Source organism: Pseudophryne corroboree, chromosome 2 (assembly GCF_028390025.1).
Source record: "Pseudophryne corroboree isolate aPseCor3 chromosome 2, aPseCor3.hap2, whole genome shotgun sequence".
Classification (NCBI taxonomy): domain Eukaryota; kingdom Metazoa; phylum Chordata; class Amphibia; order Anura; family Myobatrachidae; genus Pseudophryne; species Pseudophryne corroboree.
Genome location: NC_086445.1, coordinates 874,652,597 through 874,668,149, shown reverse-complemented (window position 1 = coordinate 874,668,149; position 15,553 = coordinate 874,652,597). Strand labels below are relative to the sequence as shown.

Genomic DNA, 15,553 nt, shown 5'->3' with positions numbered 1-15,553 from the left:
GCCCCAGAGCCTGATTTACATGCAATATATGAGCCAAAGCGTACATCTGGGCATTATACACAGGTGCAGCAGTATAAACTCCTGGAAATTTGGTGAGTTTTGATCAGAGATGTGCGGAAAAGATAGGTGCCACACCTGACATATACTTTTTACTCCAGAGTTTTGGCTATAAAAATGATTAGAATAATGCAAAGAAGATATTTCAAATAAATTCTTTGTAATTTTCATCTACTTTATATAGTCAAAACTCTGGCATAAACGTTAGTATGACTGGAAAGGCTCTGCCTCACCCCACCGCACGTCACTGTTACACACCAGTGTGCATTCCATAAAAGATGTATTAGGCAGACTAGAGATAAGACTATAGAGACTGGACTACAGTAAGATGAAAAACTGGGCAGGACTTGTGTGAGAGATGTATTGCCTCATTAGTCTAGTTCATTAAAAAAATAATTTCACTGGCTCTAGTCCGAGAAGTTCATTCTTTCCTTAGTTTATTACAGTATATTATTAGCATCAGAGGGGCACTAAGGGGTGGTATTTATCAATGCTTGATAAGTGATAAAATTATGAGGAGACAAAGTACTAACCAGCCTGTAAAATGTAAAGTAGAAGCTGACTGGCTAATACTTTATCTCTCACAACTTTATCTCTCTCCGCACTTGGGTAAATACCCCTTTTAAACACATACACAATACTGTTTTACAGGTAACATGCTGACCTGTATAACTTAATTCTCTAAGCTGCACTAGAAAAATGCGGAGGCAATCAATGTGCCGGCTGTCGGGATCCCGGTGGTCAGGATATCGACAGAGGTATCCCGCCAGCCAGCAATGACGCCAGCCGGAATACTGGCTCACAGAGACTATTCCCACTCGTGTGTGTCCACGACACCCATAATGTGGGAATTTAACCTGTGGCTACCGCAGCGAGACAACGTGCCCACAGCGCAGCGAGCCCGCAAGGGGAAACGTATCGCTCGGACCGCTGCCGGCATTCTGGCTGCCGGGATACGGACAGCTGGCATCCCGTCCGGTGGGAATACATATGTGTTTCAAAAAATGTTAGATAGTATCTAGCAACACCGCTTTTATGTTACGTATAGGGGTTCAGTATGAAATACCGGCGGCTGGGATACAGACAGCGGGATCCTGGCCACCAGTATGCAGGCAGCGGTGCGAGCACTAGAAAGGTTAGATTTTCCCTCTATGGGTGTCGTGGACACCCACAGAGTGAGAAAAGCCTGTGGTGCCAGTATTCCGGCGGCAGTATTTCACCGCTAGTCGGGATTCTGGCGTCGGCATTGTGATCTCCAGTATTGTAACCGCTTCCCACGTATAGAATGGTTTTGTGGTCACTCATAGAAACATAAATGCGCCTCACTAAACTCTAAGGTCCTTTCAGTAGTGTTTATCATTGCAAAATAGTGGTACACCCATGCAGACTACTATGCGGTCTATGCCAAACACAGATTACCCCACTGCCTAGGGACGTGTGAGTATTTCAGTGCACCTCTATAAATGTAACGTGGAGTTACTGAAACCATCATGTTGCCCAGCACTCTGCACTCCTGATGTTGCCATACAATCTCAGTAAAATGAGGACAGACACCTGCCAATCCACTGCCTGTGCTGCGTAACACAGCGTACGATGTGAAGCAATTTCTATGGAACACAATATTATGCACCATAAACTCATGATAAAATAGCTATTTCGGGCATTTTACTGAAGAAGATGATTAAATGAAAATGGAAAAACACATTCGCATAACAATGAGCAATATTATTAATAATGCTAAATGTGCTAACTTTAATAAAAATGTCGCTATATTAACAACGCTTTCTTTAACTTCTTCGTTCCTAAGGAATGGAACTTGAAAGCACTGCAGGGGTTGGTGGGGGGGACGGGACACTTACCTAAAAAAACAACAACTTATATTTGCAGTTGCTTTGACCTCGGAGGAGGCAGGGTTTCATAATGTGATGACATCATTAAGCCCCACCCCTTTCAGGCAAAACATGGCAGACAATATTAAAAGTCAAGAAATAGGAAAAACAATACTCTCCCCCATGTTATACAAACATTGCTAATAGGGTCTAATTCAGACCTGATCGCTGTTGTGCGAAATTGCACAGCGGGCGATTATCGAATGACTGCACATGTGTATGCACCATAATGCGCACACGCGCTGCCAAACAGCAACAGGATGGTACAAAAATTTTGATCACTAGGCGTACGCAAGATGATTGACAAGTATGAGATGTTTGAGGAGTGGTAACTGGTCTGTTTTTTGGGAGTGTCAGGACAAACGCAGGCCCAACCATTTCTGGGAGTGTGTGACGTCAGCTTCGGCCCCAAACAGCCTGTTTGTATCGCGCTGTAGGAGTAATTCTTGGGCTACGCAAAGACTGGAAAAAAACATTAGATGGTGAGTGAGTTGCGAACGGATTTGCAGCTGTCCGCTGTCTGGCAGAATTTTTGCACGGCGTACACATGCATTCGCACACTTGCACGGGGCGGGTTTTCACTCTCCATGGGGGGCGGCTATCTGATCGCAGATTTGCAGCACAGCGATCAGGTCTGAATTAGGCCCTTAGTTCACTGTCTCGCAACTTCAATACAGATAATTTTGTGCCAATTTTGGGTAAGTTCTATTTGCTGTGTGAGGAGAAATAAGCAAACTAATGCTATTTTCAGAAAATTCAATACCTAATAAAAAAATGAAAATCAGGTAATTTCTGTGGACACTGCACAAATATTTACTGATACTGATGTTGGAATGTGACCAACCAAATTAAGGGCCTGGTTAATTTTGGATCGCTACTGAGGCTGAGATAGCGATGTTCACAAATCTGCTATTGCTAAAATTGCCATGTGAAGAGCCACCTAGAAAGACTAAAAGACGTCCACCGATGCATTCGCACATCTGCATACGCATTAGCAGATTCGCAATGCATACGCAAAAAATGGACACCGCCGACATTTGCGGCTGACCCCAGCATACTGATATCAATGAAAATACAGTCGCACCGGGCGCCATGTTTCTGAACGCATTGATCGCAGATGACGTCAAATACACGCTCCGAAAATGGCCATGACATGCCTGCGTTTTCCCAACCACTCCCCACAAACGCCATGTTACCACCCACAAATGGTCAGCTCCTGTCAATCAAAATGTGTTCACTTTACAATTTGGCTGCATACGCAAGGCAATCGCAATTTGCCCTTCGCGCACGCGCAATGTGTTCGCAGTGCATGCGCAGTCTGCCTAAAATTGCGCACTGCGTGCAATCTCATATTTGCAATTGGTAATGAATCAGGCCAGAAGTGTCAAAACATGCTCAGCAGCGAAGGGGTTTCATGATCCCAAGAATTTAACTGAATTATGTGGCAATAGTTTAACTTCAGTTAAATAAAATGTACTAAATTTTTTTTACAATTTGTTATTAGTAATCTAATTCTCTGCACATGTTATATCTGCCACACCTGCAGTGCACATGGGTGGTCATTCCGAGTTGATCGCAGCCAGCAACTTTTTGCTGCTGCTGGGATCAACTAGTCCACGCCTATGGGGGAGTGTATTTTAGCTTATCAGGGCTGCGATCGCTTGTGCGGCCCTGCTAAGCTAAAAAAAATTCAAGCAAAACTAGACTAGGCCTATACCTACTTACGTTGTGCGATGGATCCAGCGATGATGGCTCGGCTTTGACGTCACTCCTCCACCCTCTGTTCTGCTGGACACGCCTGCGTTTTACTCACCACTCCCCGAAAACTGCTCCAAACGGTCCGGATCCGCGCTGGCACGCCTCCGTCCTGTCAATCTTCTTTGCGGCCCGTCCTGCGACCGCTTTCTTCTTTAGACGCAACGTAACCCGGCAACCTCTGGCCGCCGCGCATGCACATTCCGCACCCGTTCGCACCGCAGCGATAAACCGCTGCGTGCGAACGGGTCGGAATGACCCCCATGGTTTTGCCCAACTGCTAACAAATTTGCTGCTGCGATCAACTCTGAATTACCCCCATAGACTGTAAGCTCCAGTGGGGCAGGGACTGATGTATAATAAATATTCTCTCTGTAAAGCGCTGCGGAATATGTGTGCACTATATAAATAACTGGTCATAAATAAATAAATGACATACACTACTATTGTTTCACAGCTTCTTACCTAGACAGTGAACAATGTATCTATGCTATGACCACATTATGTTCCATAATATTCAGTCACTTCCCAGTAATAGTTTAACCTTCCATTTGTGACATTGAAGATAACATTGTTGTTATTGCTGTGTCGTAAAATATAGAAACAGTAATTACACAGAGACATACTAAGGAGAGAAGAGATGTCTCCTGTGGTCTTTCTAGCCTTCCTCCCCCATCACCACATCCTTGCTTCCTGCAAAGACCACTCTCATGACATGGGAAACAAGTTAATTTTTCATTAGCTACACTGGCTAAGAGCACCATGCATTCATGCGTATAAGGCATAATACTGAAGGAATAGCACAGGACTGGTGCACAGGCTGCCAGGGAGCCCAGACTGGAGCATCTCCTGAGTGACAAGCAGTTTCATTTTGGTGTTTTGGGAATTGCACTAGGAAAACATAAGTTTTGTGGCATAAAAGCTACATTTACTGCTATAGTATATACAGTAGTAAGCTGTTTTATTGGTATCAAAAAGGATCAAAATATAGTTTATGTTATGCGTACTATGGTTATAAACATTCACCTCTTGAGGACAATACTGTAGTGTATCCTTTACCCAGTGGTGCAAGTAGAAATATTTTCTTAGTGGTACTGATTTTCGAAAAATGGACGTAGTCATGTGTTGTGAGGGGGCGTGGCCACATGTCACTAGTGGGAGTGGCTACATGACACTAGCAGACAACACAGAACCTTTTCTTTGGACTCTGGGGGCAAGGCTAGAAATATATAGTTATGCCTCCAGTATAATAAATACATATAGTAATGCCCCCAATTTGATAACAATATATAGTAATGCCTCCAGGATGCTTTGTGATGCATTATAATTGTGGAAATGGTGGTCAAGTGTGTAAAGCGTGTGGCAGGTGGTACTGCGTACCCGCTGCCAAATTCTTGGGTACTCCGTACCCGAGCGTACCCGCATACTTGCACCACTGCCTTTACCTTAAAATCATCAGATAAATTGTGGTAAACACAAAAGAACAATGCCTGGGGCATTCTAACATATAGCATGCACAAGAAACAGCTAGTACAAGAAGCATGTAAACAAACAAACAAACAAATAAATAAATAAATATAATATACAATAATACTAATAGATAACAATATGCAAAATAACATTTAAATGCATTTTCTTCCCGGAACTAATACCTTTCCATGTATGTTTTATGCCTTAAAGCAGCAAACATCATCTGTACAAAGCTACAGCTGCCACGCAATCTCATGCAAAGGAATGAGGTGTTTTTTTTTTTTGTAGCAATAGTCTATTTATTTTCTAACATTCAGTTCAAGTTTAGTTGTGTCAGAAACATGGCAGGGAAACCAGGCTATAGAATTCTGCATTTGCAGATGTTTTGCATTTTCATTTGTGCACAAACAGCATTTCATTCACATTTGTATTTTGGGAAACACTAAAAGGGGGTATTTATCAAAGCATGGAGAGAGATATCATTGCTAGTATTTTATCGCTCTCCGAGCTCTGATAAATGTCCCCTTAAAACATTCTATAACAATGTCTTTCCTCCCATTGTCTGGTCTACTGTCTCTACTATACTGTTCCTTTTTTTCCTCCTACAGTAAAATATGGCTGGAATTATTGCATCTTAAGGCTTTATTAACAGTTACTTTCCATACAATAATTAGTGGTTCACATTAGTCCCTGCACTAGTGGAGCTTACAATTCATATTGCTTATCAGATACAATACATAATAGGGCAATTAATTAATTAATTAATTAATTTTGTCAGAAGCCAAATAACCTAACAGTATGTTTTGGGGTTTTTTGGCGTGTGGGAGTAAACACTTTCTCACCTATGCAAAGTACAGTGAGAGAAATATGCGGGCCACGCAGAGTTGTATGTAAGCGTAAGTATGGCGGTTTTCAAATGCATCTTCTGCACCTAGTATAGGGTGATGCAAGTGTGCACTTATCAATATGAGGACAAGGAGCAAACCATGCGTGCCTATAGGTGGAAGAGACACATGCATGATACAACTCTGCATACAGCAGCCCTATTTCCATCCAACTCAGCACATACTGTACTTGGCCAACTTTTTTTTAAAGGGGGCAACCATGTCAGAGGGGCAGTGGTACTATGAGTGCATCATCACGGCCCTGTTCAAAGCCTCTGTGTATCACCTAAAGCAGAAGCCACCTTACATGTATATTCCTGCATTTCAGATCATACATTGATAAGGGCTCTATTGGAAGATGAGACCTTGATGAGTTTATATAATGTGATAGTATTAGAGATGTTAGGGACTCATGTTATGAAGTCACTTGGTCGCGGGTCATGGGCCCACATATGCGCAAATATGTGCTAAGAACTTCACTTATACTCCATGTCAATTGTGAGGGTTTATCTAAATTATTTTTATTATGAGTGTTCTTAATGCTAGGAGTGTGCATAATTATTTCTCTTCCTCCAGCCGAGTATTAAAAGCCTCAGCATGATAGCACCTCTTAATATCTCTAGTAATAGGGTGTGCAGTTCAGTCAAGCCCCCCCCCCCCTCTTTTTTTCTTCACGCATATCTTCCACACCTGGAAATGAATTAGAACATCCTCCTGCTAAACAATCTTTTGCACTGGATACAGAAACACCTGCGTTCAGTCAATGAGCTGCCGCCATATTAACACAATAACATAACCATGTAAATGCAGTGTATTCAGTATATTTCATTTACTCGATACACATCTACTACTGAATTTATGTTCTGTGCTGTCACTAAAGTGCATTTAAGCTGGGAGTGGGTACCACTGTCTTGCAACATCATGTGTGTGACTTGCTCCATCCAGAACAATGTCCATTATTTTGAGATGCTCTTTGCACTGGCAGTGCCTCACCAAGCAGACAAGGCTGATAATGTGAACCCAGACGCAGTGTGATAGGAAGCTCTGGCAGCGCTGTGCTCTCGGGAGACTGACAACCTATAACAGACGACTGTGCGTGCTGCTTCCACTGTAATTTGGCCTCTGTGTAATCTCCCCGGGCTGCAGGCAGCTCCTGCTGCTTGCCTTTTACACCACTTCTGCGCCTCTGTAAGCCACCAAGGACCACAAACAGTAAGCATCAAAAATGAATATTTCCTATCGAATACAGGGACTTGGCATAAGGCCAACATTACTGATAGGGGAACAGTGAGGGGAGCCTACGCATATAGACGGACATCTGTTCTAGCCAGGCAGGGCATGAATGGACACAGCAGCGATTGCTGAAGTGAGCATCACACATTAGCATACAGGGTACATGTGGCTAATATTTAATATGGCACTCTCCTGGGGAAAGTTATTTTATTAGCCAGTAATAGCACATGTGACATGTCCCTTTCTGCCACTAAGTGGTCACACGAGTGCCTGCTTTTTCAGTGTAACACAACACATGTATCTATCAATACAGCATATTCAATTTCTAAAGCACTTCTATATATTACAGATCAGAAGCATTTCTGCTGTACTGGCTTTCAAAGTAGAGAGAGGAATAATGATATTATCATTATCCATTTTAATACTGGCCTAGCTAAGTACATCAGGGATAATAAGATTTTAAACCTACTGGTAAATCTATTTCTCCTAGTCCGTAGAGGATGCTGGGGACTCCGTAAGGACCATGGGGGGTATAGACGGGCTCCGCAGGAGATAGGGCACCTAAAAAGAACTTTGACTATGGGTGTGCACTGGCTCCTCCCTCTATGCCCCTCCTCCAGACCTCAGTTAGAGAACTGTGCCCAGAGGAGATGGACAATACAAGGCAGGATTTAGCAATCCAAGGGCAAGATTCATACCAGCCCACACCAATCATACCATGTAACCTGGAACATACATAACCAGTTAACAGTATGAACAAAAAACAACAGTAACGGTCCAAGACCGATGTCAACTGTAACATAACCCTTATGTAAGCAACAACTATATACAAGTCTTGCAGAGTTTCCGCACTGGGACGGGCGCCCAGCATCCTCTACGGACTAGGAGAAATAGATTTACCGGTAGGTTTAAAATCTTATTTTCTCTTACGTCCTAGAGGATGCTGGGGACTCCGTAAGGACCATGGGGTTTATACCAAAGCATCCAATCGGGCGGGAGAGTGCGGACGACTCTGCAGCACCGACTGAGCAAACGCTAGGTCCTCATCAGCCAGGGTATCAAACTTGTAGAATTTAGCAAAAGTGTTTGACCCCGACCACGTCGCCGCTCGGCAAAGTTGTAAAGCCGAGACGCCTCGGGCAGCCGCCCAAGAAGAGCCCACCTTCCTAGTGGAATGGGCCTTAACCGAATTTGGTACCGGCAATCCAGCGAGCAATAGTCTGCTTTGAAGCAGGAGCGCCAATCTTATTGGCCGCATACAGGACAAACAGAGCCTCTGTTTTCCTAATTTTAGCCGTCCTGGCTACATAAATTTTTAAGGCCCTGACTACGTCCAGGGATCTGGAATCCTCCAGGTCACCGGTAGCCACAGGCACCACTATAGGTTGTACACGACAAAAGAGGTGATCTCCCAGCGACGCTATGTATGACTTCCTGATCCGTATATGTTCCTGTTCCTCAGAGAGAAAACACAATACGCAATATGTCCATTAGCATATGGTTGTACTTTGATGGACTTCTAAAGTCACTCCTCTTAGTGACTGACCTGGGTTAAATGAGATGCATTCACGTAACAGTTTCTTTAATACTGCATGCACTTGACCTTCATCAGCTTATCTACACCAGGCTTACCTTTCTTATAAGCCCTATGTGCGTTGAAAGGTATCTTTTCCGGTCTTTATATCCACATCTTTGTTGTCTCCACTCAAAAGGATCCCAAATGACAGCGAATAGTAAAAAGTGTATTTATTAAAAAATATTTGTACCCACCAACTTAGTGGGACGTAAAAAGACTCGCACAATACAACACAAAACAGTTTTACACGGTACCCTCTCTCTAAGACCAGAAAACCACTTCCAATAATACCGGTAGGATGGATATGGGTAGATGTTCTCAATTTTTGGCAATTTGGCAATGAAGAAAAAATTACCCACAAAGTACCGCCAACCACCGTGGAAGGGTCAGGTCCAGGGTTCCCTTATAGAATGCCAACGCGTTTCGGATTCAATCCTTCCTCAGGGCATATATTGGAAGTGGTCTCCTCGCCCTTTTATCCCTGACTGACCATGCCACATATCGGCCCTGGCCAATCGGGTTCCACTATTCTCAATAATATAATAAAAAACATGATCTTCTTTCACATTTGCCATATAGTTATAATACATGACTGTATAGTCCTATTCAGCTGTCAATTTATATAAATAATTACCAAATAACATAAAAAAAAACATTAATTTCATTAAATTGGTATTAATGAAAGTCCGGAATGGACTACAGGAATAGTTCATTCCAGATAATGTCCATTGTAAATCCCGAGTGTCCATGTCCACAAAGTCCCGGTTAGCAGATGGTCATGTGACCCCGCGCATTGTCGTCAACCGGATGTCCGTATTCGTGATGTAAATAGGTCTCCTTGGAGACCGTTTGTTGATCTTCCGATTCGTCCGCGGCCCGTCCTAACCGGATGTTGTTATCACCTGATGCGTCTTACTTCCGGTTGTTGGACCGCAAACGCGGAAGTTCATACTTGTCATGTTGAACCGCATATCGGAAACGTTACGTGTCCATACAGGAAAAAAACAAAGACGTATATCAGTACATTTATATTCAATCATAATGCTCATTTCTAGTCACTCCACCTTTTTACACTTATCCAATGATCTTAAAATACCAATAAGTTTGTCTCTAACCCGTAATTACCTTTTATCATTAATACACAGATTTTTTTATAAGTTATATGCAATTTACATCCTTAAAAAAATTTTTTTATATAACATGATTTATAATGGGTGCAATCCGATCATTCTCATGCATATATTTAATAGTTTAAAAAACAAGGGGGAATTTATAAAAACCACTTGGTTTCAAAATCTAAGTTTAAACCTTTAGGATGGAGTGTTTTTAATTCATAAATTTTTCTCATTTCCGCCCTTGCCAACCTATCTTCATCATCATTCTTTCGCCAATTAGATTGAATACTTAAAATGGCACAGAAACTCACCAGATGGTTAATATTACACTCATGTTTATTTTTAAAATGTTGAGACACGCTGTGAGTTTCAAGGCCTTTCTTAATATTTCGGACGTGTTCTGCCATCCTTACCTTAAGTGCCCTTGTTGTGCGTCCCACATACTGTGTACCGCATCGGCACTCTAGCAAATATACACAGTTTTTAGTAGAACACGTAAGAAACTGTCTAATTGGGTACACCACATTTGTTTGTATGGACTTATATTCCGTTATTTTGCTTCCATTCCCCTTACAATGACGGCACATGATGCACATGCCGCATCTGAAAAAACCTTTTGATTTTATCCTGGTCTGCATTTTTGGGGCCATCACCACACTATTCACCACATTTTCTTTTAGATTTTTTGCTTTTCTATATATGAAGCTCGGCCGGTCTGATATATGTTCCCTTAGTAAAGGATCTCTATTTAGGATATCCCAATGTCGTCTGACAATCTTTTCAATCTGACCATATTGGCTATTGAAATCAGTGACAAAAGATATTCCCCTCGTGCCACGATTATCTTTCTGTTTATTTTTATTTACATTCAAACAGGCCTCCCTATCTAACTGTGTGCCTTGATCTCTAGCTTTGCTTATTATCACCTTATCATATCCTTTTTGTTGTAATTGATCCTGTAGGATATCAGCATGTTTGTCATATTCCCTAATGTCTGTACAGTTCCGCCGAATACGGTGGAACTGGCTTTTGGGGATACTCTGCAGCCAATTGTGGTGGTGATTGCTGGTGTAATCAATAAAGGAATTACAATCGGTCTTTTTGGTGTAATTACTGGTCTTCAACATACCATCTTCTGCATAGACCCGTAAGTCAAGGAAATTTACCTCAATTTCACTTATTTCAAAGGTAAGTTTAATGTTGTATGGATTATTATTTAGGTGGGTGCAAAAAACCTCCAGACTATCATGATCACCGTTCCACATGAAAATGATGTCATCGATATAGCGATTCCAAGACACCAGACTGGCGCCCAGCTGGTGGCCATCCCACACCGCCTGCTCCTCCCAATATGCCATGAATAAATTGGCATAACTGGGCGCCAGTCTGGTGCCCATCGCTGTACCGGTGAGTTGTAAAAAGAAACTGTCCTGGAACCAAAAAAAGTTATTTTTTAAAATAAGGGAAATACCATCTAAAATGAATCCCTTCTCCTTTTCATTGGTCCCTGTTCTATCCAGAAAAAACTCTGTGGCAGTTAGCCCATGTTCATGCTCGATGATGGTATACAGCGACTGTACATCTGCTGTGACCATCAAAAGACCTGGTTGCCAGTTAATTTCCCTTAATTTATTAATGATGCTTATGGTGTCTCTTAAATACGACTGAGTTGATTGAACCATTGGTTGTAGTAAACCATCAATTACTTGGGATAAATTGGAGAGACATGAATCTATACCGGCCACAATAGGGCGTCCAGGAGGTTTTTCACTATTTTTATGGATCTTGGGGAGGATATAGAGCACCGGTATTGATGGGTTCTCTATAATAATGGACTTAATATCCTCCTCCCCAACGACCCCCATGGACAAGTACAGTGCCAGAAAGGTTTTTAACTTATCCATCACCCCACTACCGGGGTTGGTTCGAAGTTTTTTATATGTGTCTTCTTCCCCCAATTGCCTGCACACCTCCATATTGTAGTCATCAAGGTTCATGATGACCACACTTCCCCCCTTATCGGCGGGTTTTATGACTATGTCCCTGTTCTCCCTAAGGGATTTTATGGCCTTTCTTTCCTCCTTGTTTAGATTCATTTTCCTATTTGGTTTTAGTTCTATGCTTTCCAGATCATTTTTAACAGCCTTTTCAAATGCCTCAATGAAGCTACCTTTCTTGTGTTTTGGATAGAACTTTGACTTCCGTTTAAGATTAAATTTCCCTATGTTTTGTGGGATGATAGGTTCCGTATTATCACTAAAGAATCTTTTTAGTGTCAGATGTCTGATAAATTTTTCTACATCTACAAATACATTAAATTTGTCACACTTATTAGAGGGTGAAAACTTTAGACCTTTTTCAAGGACACTTTTTTCATGTACTGTTAATTGATAATTACTCAGATTGTGAATCTTGGTGTTTTTACTCATATCTTTATTGATATCAGGATCCACATCATGTGTTTCATTATCCACAGTAATCTTAATCGGATCTATGTTAGAATCACCACCATTTTTACATCTACGTCTCATACTAGAATTAAGTGTTTTAAATTTGCCTCCTCTACTTCCTCTTTTTCTTACAGGCCTCTTTTTTCTTTCACCTACATCTATCTCCATTCCCTGTGTGACCTTTGACTCACGCCTAAAAAACGTGATTGGGTTGGCCGATATTCACGGTCAATTCCCTCCTCTCTATCTTTCCATTGTCTATTCCCCCTATATGTAGCTTTAGGTCTGTGTTCCTCCGATTGTCCTCTACTCCTCCAGGTGTTTTTTTCCTCCCTTTTGGGTGATATTCTACTATTTTCAAAATGTCTCACCCTTCTTTGATCGTAATCGTCAGTGTTCTTATATTTTCTGGAACTATCTATGGGTGATCTTCCTCTGTTTCCCATATTTCTTTTCAATGCTCCCTTCCTACGATTGTATTGATTCCCATAATTATCCCTTATATCAAATTTCTCTCTGATTGGATCATTAGGCTCCACATTTGTGTCACCTTTATTTCTTTTGCACTCATCAGTATCTCTAAAATATTTTTTCTGTTTCTTACTCTTAATCTCCCTCTCTATCTTTTCTATTTTCCTAATGATTCCCCCTTCTAATTCCTTGTAGTCCTCCAATTTAGAATAAGGTTCTACCAGAGAGCGGAGGGATCCAATCTCTTCTTCTATTCCTTTAAGAGTCTCACTTTTTTCTTTAATAATGAGTTGCATAAGTGAATATGAGCACCCATCCAAGATTTTTTGCCACTCCTTCATAAAGCTCTCTGATTCATTATTGAAAGAAGGTGTTTTGATAATTTTCAAACCTTTAGGGGTCAGACCTTCCGAACAATACTTCTCAAGGAAGGCCACCTCCCACCAGATTTTACTTTCCCGTATGAGCAATTTCTCTAGTTTACCCATTGCACTCTCTAAATTATCGTCCACCAATTCCACACTCTCAGTTTCGTTAAATAATGATTCAACCTGAGCTTTTCTATTTGTTCGATGGGCAAACATATTTAAGGGCAGCAAGACACAGTTTCTTAGTGCACAATAACCAGAAACAAAAAATGGATTGAAACAATAACTTGCGCCCTAGCTTCAGCTCGGCAGATCCCCAAAAGAGGAGCACCACTCCTCTATGAATACAATATACACGACAAAAGAGGTGATCTCCCAGCGACGCTATGTATGACTTCCTGATCCGTATATGTTCCTGTTCCTCAGAGAGAAAACACAATACGCAATATGTCCATTAGCATATGGTTGTACTTTGATGGACTTCTAAAGTCACTCCTCTTAGTGACTGACCTGGGTTAAATGAGATGCATTCACGTAACAGTTTCTTTAATACTGCATGCACTTGACCTTCATCAGCTTATCTACACCAGGCTTACCTTTCTTATAAGCCCTATGTGCGTTGAAAGGTATCTTTTCCGGTCTTTATATCCACATCTTTGTTGTCTCCACTCAAAAGGATCCCAAATGACAGCGAATAGTAAAAAGTGTATTTATTAAAAAATATTTGTACCCACCAACTTAGTGGGACGTAAAAAGACTCGTACAATACAACACAAAACAGTTTTACACGGTACCCTCTCTCTAAGACCAAAAAACCACTTCCAATAATACCGGTAGGATGGATATGGGTAGATGTTCTCAATTTTTGGCAATTTGGCAATGAAGAAAAAATTACCCACAAAGTACCGCCAACCACCGTGGAAGGGTCAGGTCCAGGGTTCCCTTATAGAATGCCAACGCGTTTCGGATTCAATCCTTCCTCAGGGCATATATTGGAAGTGGTCTCCTCGCCCTTTTATCCCTGACTGACCATGCCACATATCGGCCCTGGCCAATCGGGTTCCACTATTCTCAATAATATAATAAAAAACATGATCTTCTTTCACATTTGCCATATAGTTATAATACATGACTGTATAGTCCTATTCAGCTGTCAATTTATATAAATAATTACCAAATAACATAAAAAAAAAACATTAATTTCATTAAATTGGTATTAATGAAAGTCCGGAATGGACTACAGGAATAGTTCATTCCAGATAATGTCCATTGTAAATCCCGAGTGTCCATGTCCACAAAGTCCCGGTTAGCAGATGGTCATGTGACCCCGCGCATTGTCGTCAACCGGATGTCCGTATTCGTGATGTAAATAGGTCTCCTTGGAGACCGTTTGTTGATCTTCCGATTCGTCCGCGGCCCGTCCTAACCGGATGTTGTTATCACCTGATGCGTCTTACTTCCGGTTGTTGGACCGCAAACGCGGAAGTTCATACTTGTCATGTTGAACCGCATATCGGAAACGTTACGTGTCCATACAGGAAAAAAACAAAGACGTATATCAGTACATTTATATTCAATCATAATGCTCATTTCTAGTCACTCCACCTTTTTACACTTATCCAATGATCTTAAAATACCAATAAGTTTGTCTCTAACCCGTAATTACCTTTTATCATTAATACACAGATTTTTTTATAAGTTATATGCAATTTACATCCTTAAAAAATTTTTTTTATATAACATGATTTATAATGGGTGCAATCCGATCATTCTCATGCATATATTTAATAGTTTAAAAAACAAGGGGGAATTTATAAAAACCACTTGGTTTCAAAATCTAAGTTTAAACCTTTAGGATGGAGTGTTTTTAATTCATAAATTTTTCTCATTTCCGCCCTTGCCAACCTATCTTCATCATCATTCTTTCGCCAATTAGATTGAATACTTAAAATGGCACAGAAACTCACCAGATGGTTAATATTACACTCATGTTTATTTTTAAAATGTTGAGACACGCTGTGAGTTTCAAGGCCTTTCTTAATATTTCGGACGTGTTCTGCCATCCTTACCTTAAGTGCCCTTGTTGTGCGTCCCACATACTGTGTACCGCATCGGCACTCTAGCAAATATACACAGTTTTTAGTAGAACACGTAAGAAACTGTCTAATTGGGTACACCACATTTGTTTGTATGGACTTATATTCCGTTATTTTGCTTCCATTCCCCTTACAATGACGGCACATGATGCACATGCCGCATCTGAAAAAACCTTTTGATTTTATCCT

At 41.2% G+C, this 15,553-nt stretch overlaps 1 protein-coding gene across 4 annotated transcripts in view; it reads right to left on the bottom strand.

Annotated features, from left to right (window-relative positions):
* The window catches only part of ANKRD13B (ankyrin repeat domain 13B), a 307,156-nt gene that overhangs the window by 100,519 nt on the left and 191,084 nt on the right, over positions 1-15,553 (bottom strand). The window lies entirely within an intron of this gene.